Consider the following 5,884-nt stretch of genomic DNA (forward strand, 5'->3'; position numbering starts at 1 on the left):
ATACAACTCATGACTCCCAGCATGCATTGATGCATGAAGCATGTCACCATTGTTGAGATTCATATGCTGATTCTTGATGTCTGTGTGTGTCAAAAAAAAATTCCATAATGTATTTAAAAAAAAAAAAAAATATCAGAATATGATCTGTGACAAGAAAGTATTATTGGTGAATATAATATTTTAATAATGAATAAACACTTTTGGTCAAGAACAAGGTTAGTAAACTACTCTGCTTTGTGAAGCAAAAAAACTATATCACTTGATCATTTTGTTTCTGTTTTTTTGCAGCAAATTATGTGCTTTGGTAAACACTGTTACAAAGAGCACAAACTCACATGAAAAGCCAAGAGTCAAACTGCCCAACTAAAGGAACCACTGACCACCAAAATGGTGACCAAATATTTTCAATAAAACATCAACATCTAAACCTGTTAATTCTCAAAAGAGCTTCTGCTGAGATCTTGAGAGATTTATTGTCTTCTTTTATTTTCAGTTGATTTCAGGCTGTGTGGCTTTAAGTCAGTTGTAGTTGTGTTTCATTTTCTGAGAGTGCAAACACTGATTCAATGGCACTACCATTGATTTTTTATTGAAATTTCAACATTTTTTCAACATTAATTGAGGGTGTAAAAGTGATATTGATTCAATGATGTTAACGTTGACACATTAACATTGATTTAACATTATTTTGATCATTGCTTGCTATCTGGAATGCCTATTATAAATGTGTATTTTGTGTGTTCACAGACTGTCAAAAAAAAATCACACATTTGTGATTATCCACTCTAATGTTGCTCCAGAAACCATGTGGAGTATGTTTAAATGTAAGGAGTAAACAGGGTCTTACCAGAAGAAGCCATGTCACGCAAGCTAAAGACAGACAACAAGATAAAAATAAAAATGTAATTAATTTTAAAAGTGAGTGAGACAGAGCGGTAAGTTTGAGTCAGACAGAACATCTGACTCAATTATGGAATTGCGTTTGTTCCAAAAATAATGAACGTAACTTTTCAAAAAAAAACTAATAAAAATATAAATTGAAACTGAATAAAATGTCTTTGAAACTTAAAAAAATAAATCACAGGCAAAATGTTTGACTTTGTTTTTAATACACTGCATGTTTTGCTAACAGTTTCTTTTCTTTCTTTCACTGATCTTTACTTACAAAAGCATTTCCAGAGTTTTCATTTATGCTTCTGAAGTTTTCGTTTACGATCCCAGAGTTTTCGTTCGTCTTTCTGACACAAATCTCTCGCGGGGGCGGGGCCAGCAGTGGTGTGTTCTCATTGGCTTACTGAGTTTTTGATTGACAGCTTCTACTTGACCTGGAAGTGAAGACGTCAGCGTTGTGTTTACAATTACATGTGTCGAGGTGAGCGTCTGTAAGCGGCTTCTTATTTCATTTTAGTGATGTAAAGATAGGAGTTTTTATTATTTTATCTGTAGCTGCTGCTACTATGGTGAGATGATTTCTTAGGCCTAGCACAGACGAATGATATAATCATCATTATCATCAGTCATCGTCGTTATCTGGATACTCGCGGTAAGTCAGTATTTTTTACGTTTACAAAATCAATATAAGTAACATTACTTGCTTTTTCAGATGGAGAGGTATTTTAGAGCTCATTTAGAGCCCACTTTATACAGCAGTGTTGTCTTGATTTAACCCAATCATTACAGGATCTGGTTATGTACTGTACATACAGCCTTGGATTAAATCATATTTAAAGGGGAAAAGGTAGTCTTTAATAATAATACATATAAAGTACTGTGCAAAAGTCTTAGGACACCATTAGATGTTGTTTTAGCAATGGTATAGTGACCGTATAATTTTTTTTCAGACTTCTTATTAGAATATGACCAGGAAATACTTTAAATTTGTAAGCATTATTAAAAAAAGACTTCTACAGGCTAAAGTGGCAAGTATTTAGTGACCTCTCCTTACACTTGAGTAATAGTGAGAACCTGGCTCTCTCAAACCTAAATGGAATGGAAAATGACTGGAAGGCCAAGAAAACTTTCAAAATCTGATCAGAAGTTTCTCCTTTGAAAAAACTGGAGGTCTAGGAGGTCACGTTAAATACTGATTTTTGCTTATAGAATCCATTTTGTTCACATGGATGGTCATTAAAACATTGCTAAAACAACAAAGCTAAGACTTTTGCACAGTAGGCCTACTGTATGGCTAAATGCAAAACCTAATACATGAAAGTAATTATGGCTGAAATTATATATAATTTGTTTGAAATAAATATTTTAAGGCTGCATAATTTGTTATGTGGGAATTCAAAGCAGTTTGTATTGTTAGATTATAATACATCTGATTTCTTATTTTCCAGGGAGTGGAGCAACTTTTCCATTAACAAAATTCTGATGCTGACCCAGAGGAGGGAGTGGTAGCCCCAGAGATCCACTGTCCCCAACAGACAAGAATCTTATATTGTTCAGACACATCACCTTTGACTGACTGGGATCTTGATCTTCAGACACCTGATATTATGCAAATATTTTAATTTTTTTGGAGCTCTAGATTAAAACAAGACACAGTTCACAAACACACAAGAAGTTGTACTTTATTCTTATTAGTCCATACTGATCATGGATTAGCATACCAACAACATATGAATGTTAAAGTGATAGTTCACCCCAAATAATTCTCATATATTTTACTCACCCTCATGCCGTCCAAGATGCGTATTACTTTCTTTCTACAGATAAACATGAATTAGGATTTTTAGGAAAATAATACATGTCTTCGAGTCCTAAAGACACAGTAATCCATGCGACCCCAGTGGATGAATCAATGTCTTCTGAAGTGAAACAATAGATGAGAAAAATACTAATAATTTTAACTGTTTTAATTATTAACAATCGTTTCCCACCAACCATCATACGTGTATGGGTTACAGTCCACTTATGAGATGGACACAGAGATGGACTATTTTCTTAAAGATATTTGTGCTTATGTGGAGAATGAAAGTCATACAGTCAAACCAAAAATGTATTCAGACAACATGAACATTTCATTCCATTCATTAAGTTTATTCACTATAGTTTAAAAAATGGTAATAAAATGAATTTTATGAATTTTACACATGTATTCTATAATAGGTGCTAGGGCTGGGCGATATAGTCATTGAATCGCCGTCGATATTGAACGCGATATTGCGTGGCTTATCAGTGAACTACGGCTCTGTCTATTAAATGCTGCTTCATTTGAAAGCAGGTGATGGCGATTTAGCGGCAATCAGGGAACCGCTGTTACAATATATTCGGTTCCTGAAATATTCTGTTCCACTGGGTGGCGCTTACGCGAATATTCATGATATCCTCCTATTGTGGGCGTGTCCTTGAGACAACGCGCAAGCGAATGGAACTGAAAATATTAGTACACGCTCCTCAAATCGCATCGGTTTAATGGATTATTTCGAAAAGGTAATAAAATATTCATTGTTAAGCAACAGTTCACATGTTCAAAGCAATGCATAATTTGTGTAATATGATAAATCGTCAGAGCTATTTTGCCTGATTGAGTACAGGACAGGCATTCAGAAACAGTTAACGTAATGATACATCAGAACAAACATGAGCGAATAACCTTGTTTTACGCTGATGTGTTTTCTGTTTAGCTTTTTTATTTGTGAGGCTTTAAAAAGTATTTGAATAGTTTGATTAGTTTGCTTCATTTGTTGTAATTCTGTGACTACAGGCTACTGCATAGTGTTGACAACTTGAAACAAACCTCTACAAATGTATCTGTGACCTAATAAAAAGCTATAGCCTGGTGTGATTATTCTGTCATCCTTAATTTCTTGATTATTTTGATATTTTCAGTGTTTATCACCACAGTAAGACTTACATAGGCTACCCTTTATCAACACCAAACTACAAATATTTCCTGTTTTCTCATATTTTACTGGATATCATGACAAATTATCAGTATAGTCCAACAAGTAAATGCACACTTGATGTTATTTGTCACATATTTTCATTTTTTTTTTTTTTTTTTTTTTTTTTTTTTTTTGAGTTTTTCACTTTCAACTGTTTTTCCAGCAAATTTCTTAACATGTAAATATTTGTACAAACAAAAAGATTCAACAACTGAGACATAAACTGAACAAATTTCACAGGCGTTTGATCAACAGAGTATCTGAAAGTCTGATGTGGCACCAGCTGCTTTACAGAGCATCTCATCCTCATGGACTGTTTTGACTCCTTTACACATTTTAGGAACATTGCAGTTTATTGCTCTGTTCACATCTGCATTCCTCATACCTCCTGCAGCAGGACTAAGGCACGTTCGCACAGGTGATCAGAGACCCTGGGCATCTTTATTCTGGTGTTTTTTTAGAGTCAGTAGAAAGGTCTCTTTATTGTCCTAAGTTTTTGTAACTGATTACCTTGATTGACCTATAGGTGCATGTGAAATAATTGAAAAACATGACAAACATTGCTAAAACCTTTTCTAAATATCTGTAAAGCTTATTTGGATTGTACAAAATTATCTTTAAAATATTATCCTGAAAATTTTTTCATCTTTTCTTAGTTTAATTTTTTTAAAACAACAAATTCAGTTGTAGCCTATATAAATATTAAATACATTAAATGTTATAACAAGTACAGAAGTAATTACTCTATGAATATAACTCAAATTGAAAAGACATTTTAAAAATTCAAAACAATGTGTGAAAAGAAGCAATGCTAAATGTGAGGTTCTGAGGTGAATATTAAAAAAGGGCCTTGGCACTCGGGAACAGCCTTCATGGATGTCCAGATCACACACTGCCAGAGCTATCCAAGACTTCAGCTCTCACATCTAGTCTGAAACAGACAGTGACTTTACAAGATGATGAGTGTAATGTGGAAACATCACAAAAGCGAAACAAAACCATATGATAATAACAGGTATAATGTCATCTTGTAAAGTAGCTGTCTATTTTTTTCTGTGCATTTGTGCTGCATTACCTCACAGAATAAATTATATGATTATTATCAGAATTTTTTTATTTGACTGCTTTTGAAATTGTTTTAAATCAGGTACATAAAGTTGTTTGAGTATGTGTTATGTTTGACACATTTCAGGGTTTTGTGCTGCAATATCCTGCCTTGTCAATCTTTAAATAAAACTAAACTAAACTATAATTTTCTTATCATAATTATAATATTTTAAACAAAAATAACATTCTTTAAGTAGCTGCTGGCATGAAGACTGTCATCAAAACAAAGTTCCAAAGATTTATATTCCAAAGGAATATTTTATTACCTTTTCGAAATAATCCATTAAACTGATGCGATTTGAGGAGCGTGTACTAATATTTTCAGTTCCATTCGCTTGCGCGTTGTCTCAAGGACACGCCCACAATAGGAGGATATCATGAATATTCGCGTAAGCGCCACCCAGTGGAACAGAATATTTCAGGAACCGAATATATTGTAACAGCGGCTTTACTGACGAAATGCGCGTGACAAAAGCATTCGATATATCGCCCAGCCCTAATAGGTGCTTGTGCATTTTTATAGTAATGTACTGTATATCATGAGAATACTGTGCATTACATGAATATGCAGTTAGTGTTTTGTAGATTCTGGTCGTTCCTTTCACAACATAATTGCATCCAACACTCACTTTTATACTTGTGTGTATGCTGTAGTGACAATAAAGAATTTAAATTTATTTGAATTGATTCATATTTTCATTTATTCAACTGTTTTATATATATATATAAGTCACAATTGAAACTGTTGATGATTGTTAAAAAAAAATCTACTTTTATATGTTAGATGATAATGTTAACTAAATAAAATAACTCAATACAATTATTAGAATGATAAAAAATGGCAACAAGATCATTCTTTGTGTGGAGTACTGAAATGCCCTTTGAGG

The 5,884-nt window shown here is 33.3% G+C and overlaps 1 long non-coding RNA gene across 1 annotated transcript; it reads left to right on the top strand.

The window, feature by feature from the left end:
- The first annotated feature begins 1,328 nt into the window (after positions 1-1,328).
- Positions 1,329-5,599, top strand: LOC125275972. Its single transcript, XR_007186559.1, has 3 exons — positions 1,329-1,543; positions 2,340-3,111; positions 5,501-5,599. It is a non-coding gene; the product is annotated as an uncharacterized LOC125275972 (long non-coding RNA).
- The last annotated feature ends 285 nt before the right edge of the window (positions 5,600-5,884 follow it).

The sequence above is a fragment of the Megalobrama amblycephala genome, linkage group LG9 (genome assembly GCF_018812025.1).
Source record: "Megalobrama amblycephala isolate DHTTF-2021 linkage group LG9, ASM1881202v1, whole genome shotgun sequence".
In the NCBI taxonomy this organism is placed as follows: domain Eukaryota; kingdom Metazoa; phylum Chordata; class Actinopteri; order Cypriniformes; family Xenocyprididae; genus Megalobrama; species Megalobrama amblycephala.